Here is a 25034-nt window from a genome sequence, read left to right on the forward strand (position 1 = left end):
GTACGAACGTCAACGCCAAAACAATGCAAACTTAATAAAATAAAAACAATGCCGTAGACGCAGATAAGAGAGTATTGTATTGTCATGCTTCTTAGACGCAGATAAGAGTACAGTATTTTATTGTCATACTTTATACACACCACATTATATATATATATATATATATATATATATATATATATATATATATATATATATATATATATATATATATATATATATATATATATATATATATATATATATATATATATATATATATATATATATATATATACTGTAGTAGTGTAAGCATACGCTAAAAATCTATAATAAAATGCTTTACTGCTGAAATAAATAAATACATTATTTGAAAGCCAGTTTATCCTAGTTTTCCATGGCATGCAAACTGTACGATTATTTATTAATTTTTGCCCACCACTAACACTAATAAGAACGATACTTGTGTTTGGTATAGGCTAACTTCATGTAATTACTTTGACCTTACGTATTTGTTTTGAATTTGCATTGATTCAACTGTTTAGCTCTGTAATGGCACCAAAATCAGTATATTGTAATGAAAATAACTATACCCACCAATCTAAAAAGAAAAAAAAACCAAGATTCTTTAAAGGTGTTCTCAGTTGAGAATTACAAGTTTGTGTATGGCAGGAATCACACGTGAAAACATTGTTTTTAGATGAAGGAATTGTGTGAATCAAGTTATTTATGAACCTGGTACAATGTGAGAAGTTTAAAGAGGGAGATAGCTTTGTGTGACATACATACTTTGAAAATCTTTTGATAAAACCGACAAAGGCGATGTGGAGCGTGTTCAAGAAAATATAGAAAATATTATACTGAAAGTGATTAGACTTCACCTGAGTGCATATGTGAATATATAGACTGGAGAGAGACTGGTTTGGTGCACAGTAAAAGTGGGGCTGAGACAAGGTCGTGCTGAGTGTCGATGGCTTCCATTAACTTATGGAGGAGTTTTGCAAGAAGTCGAGAGATACGACAGATGTAGGCGCAAAGTTGTGGGATATGAATGAAAATGAGCTACAGTCTGTGGCATAGTCGACGGTTACTTATGATTCTGTATTGCACAGGAATAGTGAAGGACTGAAGAGAAACCTCAGAAACTAATACGAGTTTTAAATTGTTGTTAAAAAGGTTAATATGGGTGGTAGAAAAATGGAGGAAGTTGATTCATGCAGGTATTTGGGAGCAAATACAATGGATCATTGTAAAAGAGAAGCCACAAAATAAGTAAAGGAAGAAAGGTAGCAAGGGAAAGTGCAACCAGTATGGAAGTCTACAGATGTGAAGGTGGGGATGCATATTTGTTTACCTCGCCTTCATGAAGGTGAAGTGCGGATGCTGAATGGAAGTTGAAAAAAAAAAGTTGAGATTATTAAGATGAATCAGTTGTGTAGGAAATGTGTAAAAAGAACTGAACGAGTGAGAAAAGTGGAGAGAAAACTAAGGTGGTTAAGGGTTAACATAACTGAATGGATGGTGCAGGGTATATCGTGACGGTTTAGTCATAAGGAAAGAATGGATGACAGTGCCTTGGTAAGGAGCATGAAATAAGTTTACAAGGCAGGGATGAAAGGTGCAATGTGTGTTGAGAGATCAACGTGTGCTGATGAGCCATCTGTAAAGTTTTACTGCCACCGGCAGGTACAGTACGAATGTGGATGTGATAGTACTGTATGTATAAATGTATGTAGAAATTGTATATCGTTGTACAACTGACTTTTCAAGTATAATCATCCCTCTCATAAATGTTCGGACAAAATATGATTTGCAACAGTGGTATTACATGTAGGCCAACAACGTAAGTATCCAACGCATAAGGGAATTGGTAGCCTAGGCATAGCCTTTAAATTAACGGTATCGACTTCGTAATTTGTTTATTACTGTTGCTGCCGCCACTGTCATTCATAATTCATCCCGTGGTAGGTTTATTACATATTAAACTATTCCATTAGCAGCAGCAGAACAATGCATAAATAAGAGGGATAAAGCTCCAGTGAAACTATCAAGTGAAGGAGACTAAGCAGGTACAAAACAAACTTGTTAAGTTAATATATCCTATGTCTCTCTTGATAACAGAAGCCTGAAACAATTGTACGTCAACACACCCAGCAATAAGATTTCAAAATTTCTCCGGCAACGATATTGAGAGAGAGAGAGAGAGAGAGAGAGAGAGAGAGAGAGAGAGAGAGAGAGAGAGAGAGAGAGAGAGAGAGAGAGACTACCAGGATTCCTTATACAGTTAAGAGGAAATTGTTGCTGACTTCACCCGCTACCCAGAGGCTTCCCCCGAGTCGTTTCTAAAACCTGATACCAAGAATAAGTATTTTTTTCAACGGTTCTTTATAATTATTAGGTAAGTGATGCTAGTAGACACTGCATAGGCTATCCTGTACGCGTGAACAAGGAAATTATAATCATTCATCAAACAAAAATACAATTTAAAATGGAAGAATTTGTGAGCGTGGCACTTTCTGATGTACCTAAACAAGGAAATAATTTTTCTTCAAACAAAACTACATTTTAATATGAGCAATTAAATTTTAATGGAAGAATTCGTGCAAGAGGCACATTTTAATGCATCTAATGGCCTTCAGGTTCGTGCACACCTCTGAGTACTTTGAATACTAAATGCAGCATCTCTGCTCCAGTGGGCCTAAGCGGAGAGGTAAGACACTGAGTAGTCATGCTACAAGCTGCAAGTCATCTCCATAAGCAGCGTCCCTGAGATGGACTTTCAGTCGATGGTGTAGGGTTGCAACCGAGTTCGTAAAAGATTTATACGTATATATAAAGTGGGCGTGTGTTTGCGTATATGTATATACAACATTTATACACTATATACACATTATATATATATATATAAATATATATATATATAATATATATATAAAAATATATTAACTCATTTGAGATTTGAATAATAAATTATAATTCTTGAATAAAACGTATTAATAACCACCATTACTATTACCGACTGGCATGACTGAAACGACAATTATAAACACTAAGCTTGCAGCTCACTATCGTGGTTAACATGAACACGAACATAACATTGTTATTCACGTAATATATACATTATATATATATATATATATATATATATATATATATATATATATATATATATATATATATATATATATATATATACTTTTCATTCTAAGATACAGATTTTGTTGCCATTACGGAGCTAAGTAGTTGACTCAATGCAAATGCGAAACAGAGCCATAAGATCAAAATGATTACGTAAAGTTAGCCTATACCAAATGCCAGTACAGTTTTTATTATTAAAAGGTGAAGTTAGTAAACAAAATATATTAAGTCATATAATATAAATATATATTATAGTCATATATATATATATATATATATATATACATATATAACTTAATATATTTTATTTATTAACTTCACCTCTTTTAATATACAAACCAAAACTGTACTAAACGACACTTAATGGTGAGAGGCTGTTATGAAAGTCTCTGACGTTGTGACGTTGAGGTTACTGATAAGAACTTCCCCCACCGGGGAAGAATGACAGACATAAAAAACAACCGTTCAGTTGATAAGAAATAGCAAGACAGCCGTACTGGGGTACGAACGTCAACACCAAAACAATGGACACTTAAAAAATTACAAAAATAACAATGCAATAGACGCAGATAAGAGAGTATTGTATTGTCATGTCATATGTATTTACATATTTATATATTATATTTATATATATACACACTAATTTATATATATATAATATATTTTTATATTATATATTATATATATATATATATATATATATATATACAACTAACATACCTTATATATATATATATATATATATATATATATATATATATATATATATATATATATATATATATATATATATATATATATATATATATATATATATATATATATATATATATATATATGTAAACAACATACCCTACAAATCTATTATAATATGCTTTACTGTTTAATGGCTGAAATAAATACACAAATACATTATTAAAGGCAGTTTATCCTAGTTTTCCATGACGTGAAACCTATACAATTAATTATTATTTTTTGCCCATCACTAATAATAAAAACTACACTTTCTTTTGATATAGGCTAACTTTACGTTAGAAATGAAAAGTATCTATACCACCAATCTACGAAAAGTATTCTTTCAATGTGTTCTCAGTTGAGAATTTAAAGTTTGTGTATGGCAGGATTTTCACTGAAAACACAAATGACGGAGGGAATGACAAGACGGAAAACTGGTTTTAAGCAAGAAAGATAATGTATGAATCAATTGTTACTTATGAACAAAGTATGGAAGAAGTTGAAACGGAGAAAGGCCTTGTGTGGCATACAAAGACCTTGAAAATCTTGTGATAAAATTAACTGAAGGGCAATGTGGAGGGTGCTCAAGAATACACGGTATAGAAGAAGTTGTTGAGAGCAATTATCAAAATTTCACGCAAGTGCAGAATAAGTGGATATACAGATTGGAGAGAGACTGGTTTGGTGTAAAAATGGGACTGAGATGAGACAAGGGCGTGCTAGGTGTCAATGGCTTTCATTAACTTTATAGAGGGAGTGTTGCGATAAGGCGAGAGAGATGACGAGGTAGGTGAAAAGTTGTGGGAAATGAAAATGAGCTACAGAGTGTGGCATAGTTGATGGTTACATATGATTATGCGTTGCATGGGAATAGTGAAGGGACCGAAGAAATACTGTAGAAACTAATACCAGTTTGAAACTACTACTATTACAAAAGTTAATATGGATGGTGGAAAAACGGAGGATGTTGATTCATACAGGGAGTAAATTTGGACCACTGTCAAAGACAAGCCACAAAAAGTGAAGAAGAAAGGTAGAAAGAAAAAAGTCTGCAGATGAAGGTTGTTAACTGTGAGCCATCTCGCCAGTTCCTCGCTGGGTGAGCGGGTTCCGTTCTCAGCTACCACCATGTTGGTCGCGAGTTCGAATCTCCGATCGGCCAAAGAACAAGAGGAATTGTTTCTGGCGATAGAAATTCATTTCTCGCTATAATGTGGTTCGGATTCCACAATAAGCTGTAGGTCCCGTTGTTAACCAGTTGGTTCTTAGCCACGTAAAAATAAAAATAAATCTAATCCTTCGGGCCAGCCCTAGGAAAATGGTTAAAAAGAATACTGAACGAGTGATGAATGGAAGTGGAGAAACCTAAGGCGGTAAAGGGTTGGCATAACTGAATGGATGTTGCAGGGTATTTCGTGATGGTTGAGTCATATGAAAAGAATGGATGACAATGCCTCCGTAAGGACCACGCAACTCTGAAGTGTACAAGACAAAGATGAAAGCTGCAACATGTGTAGAGGCGTTCATCGTGTGCTGATGAGCCTTTTGTAACGTTTTATTCCAAAGGGGATTATCCACACGTCAGCAGGTATAGTAAGAATGTGGATGTGACTATATATATTATATATGTATATGTATGTATATATGTATATATATATATATATATATATATATATATATATATATATATATATATATATATATATATATATATATATATATATGTGTGTGTATATGTATGTGACTTTTTATCACATCACCGTGATTCATATTCAATCAGTAAGCTACAAACGTCCTTTAATATCCAATTGCTCTACACACACACACACACACACACACATATATATATATATATATATATATATATATATATATATATATATATATATACTACTGTACAGTATATATATGTTTATGTATAACTGAATCACGAAAAATATGGAGCGTGATGAATATATAAATAAAAGAAAATCCACGAAGGAAAGAGAAACAATGGAGTGCTGCAAGGCCTTTCGATTTGTCGTCCTTTGCTTAGCCTTGCAGCACTCCATTGTTTCTCTTTCCTTCGTGGACTTATACATATATATTTCTGCCCTCATAAATGTTCGGACAAAATATGATTTGCAACAGAGTTATTGCAGCAATATATAAGCCGACAACGCGAGTGTCCAATGCATGAGGGAATTAATAGTTTAGGTTCAGCCTTTAGATTAGTAGTATCGAATTCATTAAGATTTGTTGCTGCTGCTGCCGTCATTCGTAGTTAATCCAGTAGTGGCATTATTGAATATTAAACTTATCTAATAACAGCAGCATTACAATGCTTTAATAAAAAGGGGATAAAGCTCGAGTGAAACGAAATTCTCAAGGGGAAGAGACCAAGTAGATACTAAAATTTTGTAATGATCCTATGCCCCAGTAGAAAGAAGCTCGACTGAATTTAAGGTTGGAAAACCCAACATTAATGTAGGAGGAATTTTGAAATTTCCGTATTTTCTTCAAACACGAGAGAGAGAGAGAGAGAGAGAGAGAGAGATTCACACGAATATGTAATAAAAGTAATAAAAGATAACGGAATAATTTATAATTATCTATTAGTATATCAATTATTTCCAACAGGAAACTGGTTTTCTCTAATAAGCTATTCACTACCATCCTCTGGTCTTCGCACCGTTTGAATCTAATAGTTTTCGGTTATATTCAGATCAGCTCATTATGGGGAGGGGTTTTTACCAAATATCTGTCCATCGCTAAAGTATGGGTCTAGGCTGCGTCACGCACATCCGCTGAGGGTGTCGAGTTTGAGAATGCATCTTGGGCAACTAACTTGATTTATCCCGCCCTAACCAGTATCTCCTCGAAACTTTGGTCATAACCAGTATTTCTTCGAACCTTATAAACACCCATGAAAACGGTTTTGCGTCATGGAATAACTATATGTTCAATTCAGAACTCTGTATCCTTTTCACACCTCAAGCCGTGAATCACATGTTTTTTCAAGACAGAAGGGGAAAGTATTGTTGGTATCCATTAACCAGAGTTGTTGCCACACACTTCCAATTCTTTCGAGTTCTAGGATTTCCCATTGAAAATCTTAAAATTTAAAATAAATTTATTCTATCATTAAAATTTTGATTATGAAGGTTACTTAACATGACGTCATGTAATATGGAAGAGGAAATAGTCCAAATACTGAACCTTTCATCATTATATGCAGTGGCTTTATTTCTAAAGAAATCAAGTGAAACATTTATCATACATCGTAAGTGAAGCCTGGGACTATAGGCCAATGCGCTTCAAACTGCAATATATGAAACGGCTCCAGATGCACACACAAACGTATGCAGGTGTGAATGTGTGTGATTCATCGTATGTTGGTGTTTAACGCTGTTTCCCAGGCATTCAGGAAACGTCACAAAACTTGCCTTGTTCTCGTGAACGAAGAAATTCACGTTCCAAATTTTTTCGTTTCTTTACTTTTTTTCTCGTCCACAAGCTTTTTAGAAAGTTCGACAAATATTGTTGTATATTTAGTATAATTTTCTTACTGTCTACTTAAACTATACAGTTGAGCATTTCAAAGGATAAATACAAAATATATGACGTCAGTTAAGTGTTGCCATTAGTCTTCATTGAACGAAACCCATTGCAAAGGGATGTGGACACTTGATGATGCAACTGTACTGTACAGTGTAAATATTCAAACATTTACAATGACTTGTAGCTTTGGATCTCAAGTGCCCTCACTGATAGGTGATTTAATATTTTCGAACAAGAGCTGAAACCAAAATACTTAACGTTATACATAAACTCAGGAATATTTTATGGTGCTAAACACAATTAACTATCTTCTTGGCCTAACTACAGATTTGCAAATTATCCAATTTACCGTAGGGTCATAACGATTTATTCTTCAGTCACATCATTAATCCACATACCATGTCAAGTTAACAACCTTACAAACAAAATTTGTTTATGGTAAAAGGAAGCCACAGGCTTCTGTAACAACCGCGTATATATAGGAGTATGCGACTACGAGCTATAGTGCATTCATTAATAAAGACTCAACTATCCTCGTTCGGTGATAATATATATATATATATATATATATATATATATATATATATATATATATATATATATATATATATATATATATATATATATATATATATATATATATATATTATGCTTCCTTACAGTTTTCCTAAACCCAACCGCCGGAAGCATTTTTTCTTTTTCACAAAAGGACAATCTACAGTATAGGCAGGGCGAGTTTGTGGTGTTACTTAGGAAAGGACAAGGTCTTTCCTGCCCTGTGGTCTAACCACGCGGTTGTCGACTTACTCCGTAAAATACTATTTCCTTGATTGTCCACCATTTCAAGGAAAATGGTGCCTTTATGGTAGTTACTCGTGATTTCCATCTATATAATCCAAAGATTCTTTTGAAAACGACGTGTCGATAAGGGACGGGGGGGGGGGGGTACTTGAGTTCGTTTTGCGAATTATCACACATGCTGTATAGGGGATTGAAGTGCTTGAATACTTTTTGGTGAAATACGTAATATGGTGGATTGAACTTTCAAGACGAGTGGGCCACTCAGTGCTTTCAAGAGGGTAGAAACTACAGTTCTCGATAATAAATAATAAAAAATTTTAAGAGAAAGGGGCCTGAAAAAATATATGTTAGCTAGCTAGCTCTGTCAATATATACAGTACATATAAATATATATGTTTTATGCTCTAAGTTCCACTGATCTCCAATCGACTCGCCCTCCCATCTCATATTTATTATTCCTATTCAAGTAGGTCTGGGTCTACAACTTTCCACAGGAGCCCAGCCGACGCCATCTGGGAAGGGAAGGGAGGGGGAGGTTTGCAATGATCGCGTTCAAGCTATCTCTATCTCCCATTCATCATTATATCTCTATTAGGAAGTTCCTAATTCTCCCTTCAGGTTTCACTTCTCACACTACTTCATCACCTGACTTTATATTCTTGAAACTGTCAAATCGAGTTTCATTGGTATTATGTTTAGACTAAGGCTAGGATTGCAGTATGCCTTTGCGTTCAATAGGGCTTAAAAGGGGATAGCTTTGTTTCCTTACGTCCAGTACAGTTGCGGTTACATTCTCGGAGTCAGTACGGCAGCTCTCAGTGCATTACAACGCTATTTTCATGAGCAAGATGAATTATTACTACTGATCTTGCTATTAAATGAGCTGCTGCTTTCGTTCTTTTCATGAAGGTGATACAGAAAGTCCTTGCAGCTGAAGATAAATGAATTTCTCTGGTTAATAATGGATTTACTTTACCTTTGTTTTCCATGTGCGGTTACATCATTATTATTGTAAGCTTTAAGACTATTCTAAATGAAAACGATATGCATCATGTAGCAAGCTGTTTTGACTAAAGGCTGTTGTGTAGTCATGGTATTGCCAATCTTCTTGCAGCTGAAGATAAATGAATTTCTCTGGTTAATAATGGATTTACTTTACCTTTGTTTTCCATGTGCGGTTACATCATTATTATTGTAAGCTTTTAAGACTATTCTAAATGAAAACGATATGCATCATGTAGCCTAAGCTAGTTTTGACTACATAGGCTGTTGTGTAGTCATGGTATTGCCAATCTTGATTATAGTGACAATGTGTAGGCCTATATATACAACAAATGAGGTTAGGTTGATGATGGGTGTTGTCTCATTTCGTACCTACAACAAAATCTTTGAAGGCAAAATAATTACTGTATGCATTAGCTAGATAGGCTGATGACTATCGCTTGTGGGTAAGCATAGATATGTTAGACATAAGCCCTGTTAAGTTTTGGTTACATTCTATTGGGCCTAGGTTACTAAGTAAGCAAACTAGTAAAAAACACTTACCCTATATTTTCGGGTTGGTTTCTTGTAGCTGTACGTTTAGAACAAGTGCTAATTTGTGGATCGTGATAAACTGGAAACATCTTACGATTAACTCATCTCCCAAACAAAAGTCTAACACATGAAACGTGTTTTGATGTAGAAAATCAATAAATATCACTGCAGTTTAAGTTGTATCTATCATTTGTTTAGTTTATACGTAAATTATACCATCCCATTAAATTAGCAATGGTCTTCTATGTGGTACTGACCACTGCTGCGTCCATGGAGGGGGGCCAATTTCAGGTCCTATAGCCACTTGTTAGCTCGCAAGTTCAATTAATTTTTCAGTCTCCATGACTGAAAAATGATGCTTTTGTAAGCATTTTCCTAGCAGAGAGACCCACGTGTAGCAACAAAGGAGTAGACGCTGGGATGCAGTGGCGCCACAGAGGCGTCTGTTATCATGCGGTTGCGTGTTCAATCGTTACATGGAGCGATTGACACTTACCTTAAAAACGAGGAACGCAAACGGTAACGGAAATCCAACCGTGCCTATGGAAACTACAGCGTACAATTCCATGCGTTCAAATTCTGCCGCAAACGCAAACGTTAATGAAACTGTATCCTAAAGCGTAATTTTTTCAGCAATGTTAAATGATCTAGACTCAAAATCTTAAATCTGCCTGTCCACAGTTCAGTTTTAAAATCAACTCATACATTCATATATTTACACTACATACATACATGCATAAATACACGTTAAAAGTAAAATGGCACAACTCAATACCTACACTAACTGACCAGACTTTCAATTCCTACACGAACTGGCTAGACATACCAACGTGTATCTTAATTCGAGCTGGAAATAAAGCTTCACCACTCGTGGTGGGATTCTAACCCATGAACGATAGTTAGTGAGATTACCGTAACCAACAATGCCGCGAAATACAATGAGAAGTCGAATTCAGGTTGATTATGCAAGAGCTGAAACAACCAATCGCTACCATCAAACTGTTCTAACCGGTCCCGTCCGCTTTATAGGGTAACCTATAACTACATGCATGCATGTTTTGATTTTAAATGACAAAGGTAAAAACGTGATGATTTTACTAGCAAAGTTAAAGTCACGAATGAAATGTGAAACAATTGAGATTTTAAGTACTTTCTTCTTACCAAGACATGTATATATTATGTGTATATATGTATGTATATGTCTACAAACATACATATGTGCATGCACGTTCATACATATATGCATGCATATATGTATGTTTGTAGACATTGATTGCAGAGGGAAGCTTTATGATCAGAAGTCTGTTACCAGGTGACAACACTACCATTCCCTCCCGCTGAATCCCTAGGCACCACCCGAAAACCCCCAACGCCCAACCATCCCGTGAAGGGTCTCGTTTCAAGTTGCATCGGTCGGGGACAAAGTTTACAAACCTGTTTCGTCGTGTCCGAGGCGTTTCGACGAACTGCGGGAGCGGCAGGACACTTTCAGCCCTTCCTTTTATTCATTTAATGATAATAATCAGTTCGTCTCACGCATCTCCACTTCCCCCTTAGACGTTAATTTATACCATCCAAAAACGCCTCAAGGCTATCTATACACGTCATCACATGACGCCATGCATAAGAAGGCAAAAATCTTAGTAAGAAAAGTGGCAGCACATGATTCACAAGGAAATGTATTCAAGGCCACGTTTACGGTTTCAGCACACTAATAACGTGCTTGAAAATGCTTGAGAAGACACTTCAAGTAGATCTAGTAGATCTATATATATATATATATATATATATATATATATATATATATATATATATATATATATATATATATATATATATATATATATATATATATAAACATATATTCCCTGAAAAACTAATTCCTTAACAATAACTGCAGATAACTGCAGCTCCATAGAAGATAAAACTACTTCCCAGACTTTCTGTAGCCTAGTTTTCTGTGAAGATCGGACAAGGGTTTATTAATTGACGCTAAACAGTCTTGGAAATTCTCCTCTGGAATTTCCAGGATGTGATGCTCCATAATTAACAAGATGTGACCCTGGAGTCCAACCCCCGCCCTCCAGTCCTAGTGCACGAGACCGCTGTACATGCCACGACATTGACTGCTGTAAACCCTGTTCAAGATATCAACCAAACAATAGGCCATGTTTAAGAACCACAATTTCCATACAAAACGATTGCACAACCGTTATTGAAAAGGTAAAATATCTTGGCGTTAGATGTTATTTCACCGTTAAGTTACTTCAGTTTAATGAGCTTTAAGTCCACGGAAATATTTAAAAATTACATCACCAACCACACGGTTTTATCGCCTACCTTACTTGACTAACGATTTACTTAAAGGCAAGAGCTAAAGTATATCTTTTCCCACCAATATATGGCAGTTTACAGGCTTATATGGGGGCTTATTTCTTTAAATTGTTCAATAGTTTTTGTATTCCTGTCGCAAGCAGAAATATATATACTTTTTGAATAAGGAGACGCGTTCATTAAGATATCTGCATTAGTTTGCTTATATATAAACATATATAATTATATATAAAGTTTCTCCAGGTAATGGTTTCTGAGAAAACAACGAGCATTGTTATACTCGCTGTTCCAGTGCTGTTCAAGCATGAACAACTGAACAGTCGTTTCATGCAAGATCACATTCCACTAGACGCTGCCCAATTTACCTTACTCGCCGACTTCCTGGTTGTTATGACCTTAACCCAATACTTCTACTGCAATTTATAGGTCTCCCTCCGTCGCAGATTTCTGAATTACGTGCCCTATTCCTAATATTTCTCTCTACATTACCAAAGACTGGTGAAATGAAAAATATAAACCCTAGGCTTATCTTTGATTTTCATCTGCGTAATACCTGTTCGCCGCACTCACACCCCAACGATTCTAGCCGTTCCATCCTGCGGACATATAAGTCGTTAATCATTGACCGTCAGTAATCATCTCAATAAGAACCGCCTTTTTCATATTCAAATTCAACACCTAAACTCCATTTTCACGCTGACTTGCTTTCAAGAACTCGCATATCAAAGGTTCTAATTTATAGTTTTTTTAATTAAAATTATGACTAATGTAAACACAATGAAATGGAACAACATACAATAATGGATAAATATTAGGAGCATGTAAGTTTTTGGGAATTTGTTACATGTGCGCATGCAGAGTGTGACGACGCCGACACAAGCGCGCGAAACTACCGGAACCTTCCTTTCTTGGGGCTTATGCAACGCAATTGCCGTCGTTTGCCATCGGCTACTTTTGCTATGACTGCACTAATCCGACGTTATCCTATTTAGGACCGCATGTTTCAGTGAAGTAATTTCCGATGAATCGACGGTTGATCGTGAAAAGTTTTATGATGGGCCTAATTCTCAAATTTACTTGAGAAATCAAGGTAAAACTTACGCTACAGGATTTCGCTGTCTATATGGTTAGTTTAAAAGATTTCAGTTAACTGTATAATTCACTGAAAGTAAATAGTGTTCAGAAAGGAAAATCCATCTATGAAAAACGCAGCAGCCGGTGCGCGGTTTTAATATAAAAATCCTATAGCATTGCTATTCAGAACAAAACTGGTAAACTGTTGTTATTACTTACCAGACAGTGCTTTGGCACTTAGTTCATAGAAGCTTTTGATTGCGCTCATCTTCTTGATATGATGATATTTGAAGAAATGGGTCTATGTTATGTTCGCCAGGCAAACACCTACTTCGCAAGACAGTTGACGACAGAGTAATGTTGTCCCGCTGGGTAGTCACTCGCTGGAATCTCTGCTTATCCCACGTCTATAAAAGTGGAACAGTTGCCAGCTTCACTATAAGACGCAGATTTCGATGGTTGTACTTTCTACTCGCGAAAAGCAATTTTGTAATACTTGTGTCAGTTTCAGTAATAATTATGTTGTACGTTTGTCTGTTATCTAATCAATGTAACTTGTTACCGGTGAGTATTGATGCATAACTAATGCAATAAATAGATTTGTGATAACTTTATTGCCATGCCCAACGGTTGAGGCTCGGTTACTAGCTTAGCGTATCGGAGGGCATTAGATAATAGTAGTTAAACAAAGGTATTGTTCCATTGTTAAGACTTTTACAGTAAGAAATGAGTTTGTCTGTTGCAAGTGTTTTACATTAAAAATGTCACGCGAAAAGAATGTTGTTTATTCAACTGCTATGATGTGAACGAGTTTATGGTATTTTTTTTTTTATTTATCGTGGAACCCAAGGTAGGGGAATTTCTGGTTTTTCACCGTGACAAGTGCTAGAGATTGCTTAGTATTCTCGACGATTCTATAGTGACCGCAAAGGGAGATTTAAAAAATATTCATATCGCAGTTCTTTCAAGTTTAATGGGGTAATGGAAATGCATTGTGTGGGGAAAATAAACAATCGACTTAAAATTAATCTCTCTCTCTCTCTCTCTCTCTCTCTCTCTCTCTCTCTCTCTCTCTCTCTGCACATTTTACATGATACAACTTGCCATTTACCCGGAATGTTCGTAGCTAAAGTAATATTCTATAACGTAAAATATGATACTCTGGATCCTGACAATAGTATCAACTGAAGAATGACTAAGGAAATAGGAAAAAAATGTCTTCGATATGACAACATACCAAAACCCTTTTGTGGTCATCAAAACTCGCCCCGTTACCTTCTTTTATTTTCTTTGTATAACTCTATTCTTCCATTCTCTAAAAGCAAAACTGGTTTATTCTGTCCCATACATAGAGAAGTTGTTGTGGAAAAAAAAATGTCTCTCTTATTCCCACGAATTTGGAGAGGCACTGGAACATAGTTTATGAATCGTTTAAGAAAGTTTGTCTTTTCATTAATATAGTAGAAAGTGGAGCAGTCTATATCAATATGTATTTTAATTCAGTCATTACAATTTACTAAGCTGCTTCGACAGCTTCTTGAAAATACACTAGATCTCAGTTGTTGTTGCTTTAAATTATGGCTTTATTTTATAAAATGGGGCTTTACCATTCAGAATAGTCCGCATATAACCAGCATTTATTTTCATTTTACCTCTGGGCCCAAAACTGATTTAAATCATTATAGTATGTAATTTCTCAGTGATACGAACCGTTTGTTATAATTTTTTTTTTTCCATATGACATTTGGCTGAGTATGCCCGTACATATGCCCAAGGTCTGTGTGAAGGGGTACAAAAATGCTAAGGCTTCTGTCACATGTCCACGTTTTCTGTCATCTTTTGTGCTCATAGCCACCATGCTTCATATAAAGTCACAAGTGGTTGAGAAAAAGCTGGATTTGCTCAGATTCGTTATCCTGCCTTCAAAGAAGCACCTTCGTGCTTGGATAAATGAAGAAGAAAACGATGCAATAGAAAATTATTAATCTGTGCTTTATACGAAGTGACAGTCTGAACTCTTGTGATGCCAGTAATGGCGCCAAATAGCGCCCATGCTGTAACACGGGTCAAACCGTGTCTTTACTTCATGGGTAGAACTTGTATATATACGTTTAGCTGGTTTAGTTAATTCGATATTCATGAGTGATTTTTTTTTACTTTACACACGCATATATATACACATACATTATATATAAAGTATGTATACTGTATATGTATGTGTGTATATCAGTTACGGACGCGTACATAATGGCTAATCAAGACTTTCTCTTACGAATGAAACAAAAACGTTATGAAGAAAGAATGGAACAATCCTCATATCATTCGCTCTCGAAAAATTTGCTTGCTTCAAGGACACAGGATAGAAAACTTTACCTCTTCCCGTCTGTACTGGCGGATGAAACACATGCAAAGAGTGCACAAGCAAGTTGCAGAACAATGCACGGAAATGGGAAGTCTTTTCTGGTTCTATCTAATCTTATCTCGTTCAAATCCCCTCCAACAGGCAATAAGACAACACGCGACAAGAGGCGGAAAGTCTTTTTGACGGTGTGTTCGCGTATTCTTTTTCAGCTACAAACGAATCGGAGATGTAAAGGATCAGTATTTGTATGTATAATATATATATATGTATATATATTTATAAATTATAATATATGTATATATATATATATATATATATATATATATATATATATATATATATATATATATATATATATATATATATATATATATATATATATATATATATATATATATATATATATATACACACACTTTATACATACCAGGTGCTTCCAAATTAGAGGCCCCCTCCACAGAACAAATGGAAAGTTATGAAGTTTTCTGCTATAGCCTATCTCCAAGTACATTATTTTAAGTTTCTATTAAGCTATTTTTCATTTTTCATTTCTTGTATTTTCAGACTGAGTGACGGAGTTCTATACAGCCATGGCTAACGACTCGGAGGAAATCAGATGGATTGACCGAATCCGGGCTATAACCTTCAGAGAGGCCAGGGATGCTGTCACATCCTTCATTTCACGTTCCTGGATAGCTAAATACATTAAAAGAGATGAATCCTTTGTTAAAAGAAACTGGAACAAAAATCCATATGACTGTCATTGCAAAAAAGAGCGAGAATCTTGGAAGGCCTGAAGTCCTTTCTCAGGAGTCAAAAGGCATCATAGCTGAGGCAGTGGGTAGACCAAGAAAGTCTTTACGTAAATTGGCGCTTGAACTAGAAACAAGAAGGGGAAAGAAGAGAAGTTATAGTGCTGTATATCATGAGTTGAAAAAATCTGGTATCAAGCCATTTCATGTTATCAGCAAGCCCAACATCACTCAGCAACAGAGAGAAGACCATGCATGGTTTTGTTGTTTATTTCTTAAAGACTGGGATGAAGCTGACTTTCTCCATGTTGCTGCATCAGATGAATTCTTCATTTACACAGTCAGGAAGCCAAATCATAAAAATGACATCATTTGGGATGCAAAGTTGGATGATATCAGCAATGACGTGCGCTATCGCCAAGCTGTGAAATTTCCTGAATGTTTGGGAATTTTTCTCTGTTTCACAGCCAAACGGTTAATGTGGATCATCAAAGAAAAAGGACAGTCATGGAATGGTGAATACTTCAAAGAAACTATGCTTACTGGTGGAGTATTTTCTTTCTTTAAAGATCCTGAAAATGTGTTATCTGTTGAAGTCACATTTTTGCATGATAAGGCACCATGTTTCAAGGCTTTTCAGACACAGGAGCTGCATCGAAACAGTGGTATCGATTTCTTCACATCAAGTGAATTTCTGACCTTAATGTGTGTGAAAACATTGGTAGTTTCTTAAAGGATCGTGTTGAAGTGCGCACAGTGAACTATGATGGTATACCAAGCCTCAACGACCTGCGAAGAGAGGTGACCAAAGTGCTCAAGGAAATGGAGTTTGAGTCTCAGCTTTTTTGTGATTTGCTGAAATCATACCCCTCAAGAATGCAGGCTGTGGTACAGGCAGATGGAGGCCACACAAAATATTAAATCTCAGAGAGAAACTTAAATAAATACCTGTTGTGAATTACTTTTGCTTTTGTCCATATCAATTTTAGTTTATGCTGCAGAGGGGGGCCCTCTAATTTCGAAACACCCTATATATATGTGTATGTGCAACCACATGCTGAAATTATAACGCCTCAATATAACCAGAACGAGTCAAAGATGTGATCGGCCAATATATGTATATATATTATACATTTATATATATATATATATATATATATATATATATATACATATATACATACTGTGTACATTTATATTTGGTTATATGCGTATGTGTGTGTGTGTTTGAAACCACATGCTTAAAAAATAACGCCTCAATATAACCTGAACTCTAGCAGTTCATTCCTGAACATTCTTGGGTAAAAGTGCTGCAAAGACACGTTAAGAAAATTGCGAGCAAACATTATAGTTTCAAAGACCCGGGATTCAAGCGTGACTCACTAAACAGGATTCGATATGTCTTCGATTTCGGAATACACATAAACGGGAACTCCTTACGCCAAGAGGAGGCGGTAACGTTAGTAATACTCCAAGGCGCGAATACCTGTCCATATCGACGTAAGAACGCAGGAAATCGTGGGTATTTCCGTCGGTTTTCTTCTGTGAGGTCAGCGCTGCACGTCAGAATTTTATATCGCTCGTTTTTTTGTTATACATTTCTCTTCCTTTGGTGGCGTCAAATGGAAAGCGAAGCATCTTAATTACTCCAGAATAGATGCCGAGTTCATGTAAAGCTTCATCGTGAATCGACTTCTCAATACTCGGTAACCTTTGCGTCAGGGTGAAGCGGGATTCCTCTTCCACTATGAGCATCGCCTGGGATAGGATTTAAAGGCTGTTCTATGAAGAAGAGCCCGCGCTGTCATAAAGCCAGCATAATCAAAAACAACAACTGGATAGGATGTCTTTATTTACCGAGATGATAGATCATCTCTGTTGATTGAATGAAAGTGCAGGTTCACACCAGACCTCTTGTTCCTTTCAATACTTTGGTACAATGGTCAGTGCTGGCACAAGACCGGCTTCATCTCAACCAGCCACCAATAGAGAAGCATACACCGAGAGATAGATGAATAAATAGCTAATCTTAATCAGGCAGTGTTTCGACTTCAACAAGACCTTGCTGCACACATACATGCATTTGCGCATTATCACATCCTGACACTCCTCTCAACGAACTATTCTTTTTAACAGATATTCTGAGCAGGCATGTCCCACGTCACTGCTATTTGCATATGTCCTTGAGCAGCCTTCAGTTTCCCTCATCTTTCCTTCCGGAGAGGAGGGGTGACCACTGTTGTTTTACCCGCCTTAAGAATATTGGTGACCTTTTCTTGTCATTGGCAGTTAAATTCTGTATTTTTCTTCCAACTTACAGAAATGGTTTGAAGCGTAGTTTTACTTTACTGCGTTTTCTTCATCTTATGAATTTACTGTATGTTGTCTTCCTATGATCGCCTGAACCGCCTTGTTGGTCGAGCAAGTCTTCCTCTTCTTAAAACCTCCCTCCCTTCTCCTTGAGGGCTTGCCGCACATGTCTTCATTGTGATTTTTTGCGGACTTTCCTTTTCTTTCTTTACTTATGGAAGGTTTGCATTTCTGGATTCTGTTCGTATGTATGTGTGTGTGAGTGTGTTGGTGCTGTTAGTGGTTTGATTTTCTGAATTCATTGTGTTGTTGTCATAATTTTCACCTGGATTTCTTTTGAGTTACAAAACTATTCATGATTCCGATGCCTTCCACGCAAAGGGTGTATCCGACACTCAAGTTCTGTCGTTTTTAAATTTGATGGGGAGTTGTAGTGGCCATATCAAAATACAAAATTACTACACTTTATATTGACGTCATGATTCTGAGTGCTAAATGCCTGATGATGTGAGCAATGCATTATCTCAATGGCTTTCTGGTTTCAACAGAGAATAATAGTATTCTTGCCACTTGCATTTTTAAATTCAGAATGAAATACCCATGTTTACCTAACGTTTATCAGACTTCACTCCACTCATCTTTTCCCGCCATTAAATTTGCGAATCCTCTCCATACTTGAATCTCCCAAAGTTACCGAAGTTTAAAAGACTGACCTAAATCTTCTCCGGGAATAGACCACACCTTTTTTTTCCTCTCTCTCCCTGCATTTCAGTCCTGGGCTAGGTAAGGACAGCAAGGTGACGAAAGATAAGTAACGTGTAAGTGAACCGTATGTTTGCAAAGTTTTTGTGACTGCTACTATTTGTCCTGTATTCAATCGATGCAAGTTAAGGGGAGTGATTGCTACTATTTGTCCTCTATTCAATCGATGCAAGTTAAGGGGAGTGATATGTACCGTCATCGGTTTTCCACGTGATCACAGATGACGCAATGACGATTTCTTTTGGCGTAAGGGAAGCAGCGATGATATACTTGCTGTTAGAGTGCAAAGCAGTAAAAAGGTAGAATTGCCAAAGCGGAGAACTCCAGTGACTCCTGGACAGGTAAAGCCACTCAAGATTCAGAGCAAGATCTAAACAATAATCTTAATGCAGAGAATACCATTGATAAGTAATCGTAAGAGGACTCAGAATGGGTTTCGTGTACCGATGTTTTCAGTATTTCTCTGAGCGCTACAAATTCCTAAGGTACTTGGAAGATTCCTCTATCTATCTATTTGTTTCCTGTCTTCCCTGCTTTGCACTGAGACTAGGGAAATGCCTTCACGCACACATGCCTACGCCTTCCAAGGGACACGTTGCCATAAGTCACCTTTAACATTAAAGATACGGCTTGGGTCGTTTCTCTAGGGCAGCTACAAAAAATATTTTTTGTCACATCAGCAATTTGATGCGAAGAAGACAATTAAATGCTTATGTGTGTTGGTGTGAATGTGCGTCAGAGAGAGAGAGAGAGAGAGAGAGAGAGAGAGAGAGAGAGAGAGAGAAGATTGAAAGACTAAATTTTTCTTCGTTGATGTTTTTTACTATTTTAAGTCTGGCCAGTTGAAATAAGTTTCTGTAATAAAATGACACTATAGTTTGTGACAATGTTTACAGAAAGGATAATGTTTTTCATCTTCTCTCTGCCTTGCTTACGAACAATTCACTAACCTTGGAAGATTTGAAGATACATTCGCGTACAGTTCTGGTAGTAAAGTTTGATGCCTTACAAAAGTAAAGAGACACACGGATAAAAATGATCTTTCGATTTACGTCCAATCTTCCCAATTTGGTCGGCCGCTCGAGGCTATCTTGGCCTTTTCGAGAGTTATCCGCCTCTCAGCCATTTACTTATTTGCTGTATTGCGTCAAAAGAAAAAAAATTTGAAGCTGGAGTGCAGGTAACTCAATGTCAGAGCTTCCTGCTTTGACTTGTAGTTGCTGTGTCGGTAGCATCTTTTTAGTGAATCTGTACAGGTATCCAGAAATAATAATAATAATAATAATAATAATAATAATAATAATAATAATAATAATAATTCACTATTTATTATTATTATTATTATTATTATTCCATCATAGAGCTACATCTTTTAACGAGGGTACCGATATGAGGGATTATTGAAAAAATACTGACTGGCAATTTCCATACGATGAATGCGCCAAGTGGTGGCTTGACCTCCTTCACACGACTGTCAGAGTGAAAGAGGGCCTCAGATCTGCTTCAACTCAGCGGATCAGTGACCAAAATAGTATTAAAGGGACAGAGTGAATCTACCTTGCTGAGGAGAGAACGCTGATCTTGAGAGGAGATATCAGAAGTTGGAGCCCTCTATTGAACACGAAATACTGACAGCAGTATTCCGATCGCATAAGGATAAGGCCATTCCAAAGCTATGTCAGTTAGGACGAAGAAGACATTTGCGTCATCGAAATGTAATTGTTAATGTTTTACAAAGATGCTTTGCTATAAGCATCATTTGAACCCTTTAAGACTATTTGAAGCAGCTTGAAAGTTCAAACTGTTGATAACACAGAGAGATTGCTATGGTAATTTTTAGATTAAGAAGAACTCTCATCCTCTCCAGTTTATCAACATCCTGTGCCTCTTGACAGAGCAATAACCAAGATTATTTCTCTCTCATCCCCAGAAAGTACCATAACTGGTACTTTGTAAGTAAATTTGTAATCATACGTAGAAAAATCAAGAATGAAAGAAACACACACACACACACACACACACACATATATATATATATATATATATATATATATATATATATATATATATATATATATATATATATATATATATATTGTCATTCCTCACTTATCCCATAATTGATGTATCAAAGATGAGCCTCATATAGAGAAACTGTCCATCATGACCACCTTGTATACTTCACCAAGGACTCACCAGCAATTCGCTGACCCCTCTGCACACACTGCACTGCTCATCTGCATTTGCACACAGTCTCACTCTTCCTGAATATTGAAGCTATACCGTTTAAACACCTCTTCCACCCTACCTAGCCAAGAATTTCTTGGCGTCTCTTTATTCCGTGCTTACGAAACTTTCTTTCGTTAACCAGCTCAGTGGTCTGGTTAAACTAAGATATACCTGACTTTAAATCTTGAGCTGAAAATCCTTATGGACAGAGTCAACAAACTGTAAACCCAAGAGGGTTCCAAAGGGAAAGCAGCCTGCAGAGAGAGAGAGAGAGAGAGAGAGAGAGAGAGAGAGAGAGAGAGAGAGAGAGAGAATAAGTTAAGTATCTTAGTTTAACCAGACCACTGAGCTGATTAACAGCTCTCCTAGGGCTGGCCTGAAGGATAAGGATTAGACTTATTTTTACGTGGCTAAGAACCAACTGGTTACCTAGCAACGGGACCTACAGCTTATTGTGGAATCCGAACCACATTATGACGAAAAATGAATTTCTCTCACCAGAAATAAATTCCTCTAATTCTTCATTGGCCGCTCGGAGAGTCGAACGCTGGGCCAACAGCGTGCCAGAGAGAGAGAGAGAGAGAGAGAGAGAGAGAGAGAGAGAGAGAGAGAGATACACCTTAAATTCAGGAGACGTCAGCAGAGAGCAGGAATGAATCTGCTCCTTGCATAAATATTTGGCGATCAGAGGATTCCATAGCTGCATTAGGCAAACTATTCTACATTACAGCAGTAGCCAAGATAAAGCTTAGCAAACTGAGCAGTATTAAACCTGATGCTAGAAAATGTCACGCTGTTTGCAGCAGCAACCTGCCTAGTATAGCGGGCAAAAACAGCTAGGTCGGGTAAAGAAGAGTGCAAAGGATGTTTGTCGTTGCAGTATATTTTATGTAACAAACACAATGAACTCTCCTTACGTCTATGCAACAAATCATCATCAAGAGTTGGCAAAATAAACTTGGCTGAAGACATAAATCTATATCTAAGCTCATAGATATAATAGCTTCATCACAATACATTCGTATATAGACATTTCCACCGGATACCAACCTTCTGAGAAACAGAGGAAACAATATTTCATATATGCTTCTCGAAGGTCAATTTCTTATCAAAAGTTACACCTAAGATCGTAAAAACCATACCATTTAAATGTAAAACAGGATGCACAGGCAAAAGTCCTCGGGATCAACTTACTGTCATACTTTGAATTTAAGAAAGATTAAACTTCATGCCCCAAAGCCTACTCCACTCATAAATGTGTACCAGATCTCTGTTCAAGAATTCTGCAACCACAACCCTAAGGTGCAGAGAAAGAACAACAGCTAGAAGAGTAGTATCATTGGTGTATGCAATCAGTTTGTTCTCCAGACCTTGCCACATGTCACTAGTATGGGTAATAAATAGCATAGGTCTAAAAACACTACCTTGAAGGACGCCTGAATTGACATTACTGAGGCTACTATTGATAAATGACCCCCCCAATTCCCGATAATCTTATAGCTTGTAGATAAATACTTCATGATTCACATGGTCAAAGGCTGCTCTAAAATCTAGATCAACCAAACTGTAATGCTGTAATGCTGGTAGCAGGTTGTTATCTTTAATAACCCTATAAAGATATGAAGAATAACTTGCAAGTCAGACTAATCTCCTGAAATTGGCAGTAACCTTAAGGGCAATAAAATTGAAAGGATCTCGTTAGGGTCTCTGCCCCCATAGCTGGCAATACCCATGTGCAAAGTTTTGACCGGAAGGCCATTGAACACAACTTAGGCACTGGAAAGCATGACTGAGGCAACACTAAGGACCTACCACGCTGTTTGCTCACGAAAACTTGACCCAAAGTTATTGCCTTCTTTTTTAGGGCAGTATAAAGCAGTTCCATTAGTTGCTACAAGGAGACGCATGCTTGAATCAACTCCACAGAGTGATGACTTGAGGTCATCACCATTGGAAAACAAGGTCTCCTTCACACCCTCAGTATGAGCTCTCCCAGCTCTCTCATAGACAACCTGAGCTTCATTTCTAAGCTCAATGAAATTACTCCACAAAAAGTCGGTTGCTCCTCCATAAGTGATATTTTATGTACTTCTCTTCAACGTAAACTTCCATGAAAACTCTCTGCTCAATAATTACACTTATGCTAACATTTTTACAGCCCATTTTACTGCACATATACATCACTAACAGTTCATCTCAGTTACTTCTTCGTGTTTTCTCTGATTTGCATTCAGTATTCACACTGCGCTGCTATGTAGGAAAATTAGCTCAACAACCTCTCTAAAAGAAAATTTGCTCAAAAACCTGTCATACAGTATTTTATGACTATGGCTTTCATTCTCTTCCAGGCCTTAGGCACAGATCACCGTACCTTCCATGCTTGATCTATTTTGTGACTTACTTGTTGTCTCATCCTATTGTACGATCAAATTTTCTCCGAAATATGTCTATGAATCTACAACTCGTTTCTAACCTCCATTCCTGTTCTTTCTCTCCCTCTTCTCTGATTACTCCATCTTTAAAAATAATCTTAGGTGGTTATGGAGACAACACTCTTGTCTCTGCCAATCACAACTTCATATCTAAAAGAAAGATTTAATCGGTCTCAGCAAATCACCATCTGCACTACACACCCTCAACACCTCCCACGCAGCTCATATCAGTTCTGTTATAAGCTTTCTCTAGATCCACGCTAGCCACATAAAAAATCCTTTTCATTTTACTCTCGGACTTCTCAGACAACTGCTTCATAGTAAACACTTGATTAACAGACATTCCTCTTCGTCAAAACTCCCCTTGTCTTCTATTAAATGTTTGGTTTTCCATATTACTTTACTAATAAAAATCTTACTTTACACTTTCCCACCTTTACCTTATATCATTAGAAATTGATAATTATTCATCCATTCCTTAATTTGGAAATTTCATCTCATCTGGACGTAATTTATGCATCATTGGCAGCCACTAAAGCACTGTTACCGCCAGACTGCAGCATCTTAGGTAATCCCATTAATTCCTTGCACTTTTCTATCTTCATTTCTTAACAGCCCTCTTTACATCCTCAACAGTCACTTCCAAAAACATTCTCAAATGTTTCATTCAGTTTATACCATCCCACCGCTTACTGTTTTAATTCCTTTTCCCTGCATACAAACACCAACAAAATTCCCTGCCGACTCAATGACCCTATCCTTGAATTTGCATAATCTTCTTAAACTTGTACCACTTCAGTATCTTTCAGCCTAATACGTTTCCATCCTTCTTATATGCCATTCTCGCTTTTTTCTTGTCCTTCCCTCTTGTCTTAAGTATATATATATATAGCCACGTTCTGAACCAGCGAAAAGTACTTTGCATTTCCACTGTTGACCCATCCAGATAATCATAGAGTATCATCAACCACTCTTCTTGCCATTACATACACAAACTAAATTTTACATACACTTTAGATAACGCAGTCCAACATAAAATTTTATATATAT

General features: G+C 36.5%; 1 protein-coding gene and 1 long non-coding RNA gene across 3 annotated transcripts in view; one reads left to right on the forward strand and one right to left on the reverse strand.

Annotated features, from left to right (window-relative positions):
- Nucleotides 1-13523, reverse strand: part of LOC136850661 (glutathione peroxidase 2-like) — a 23543-nt gene extending 10020 nt beyond the window's left edge. Inside the window, exon 1 of the mRNA XM_067124422.1 lies at nucleotides 13357-13523. The gene's annotated coding sequence lies outside the window, so the exon portion shown is untranslated. The remainder of the gene's footprint in view (nucleotides 1-13356) is intronic.
- Nucleotides 1-25034, forward strand: part of LOC136850662 (uncharacterized) — a 352695-nt gene that overhangs the window by 18032 nt on the left and 309629 nt on the right. The window lies entirely within an intron of this gene.

The sequence above is a fragment of the Macrobrachium rosenbergii genome, chromosome 22 (genome assembly GCF_040412425.1).
Source record: "Macrobrachium rosenbergii isolate ZJJX-2024 chromosome 22, ASM4041242v1, whole genome shotgun sequence".
NCBI lineage: Eukaryota > Metazoa > Arthropoda > Malacostraca > Decapoda > Palaemonidae > Macrobrachium > Macrobrachium rosenbergii.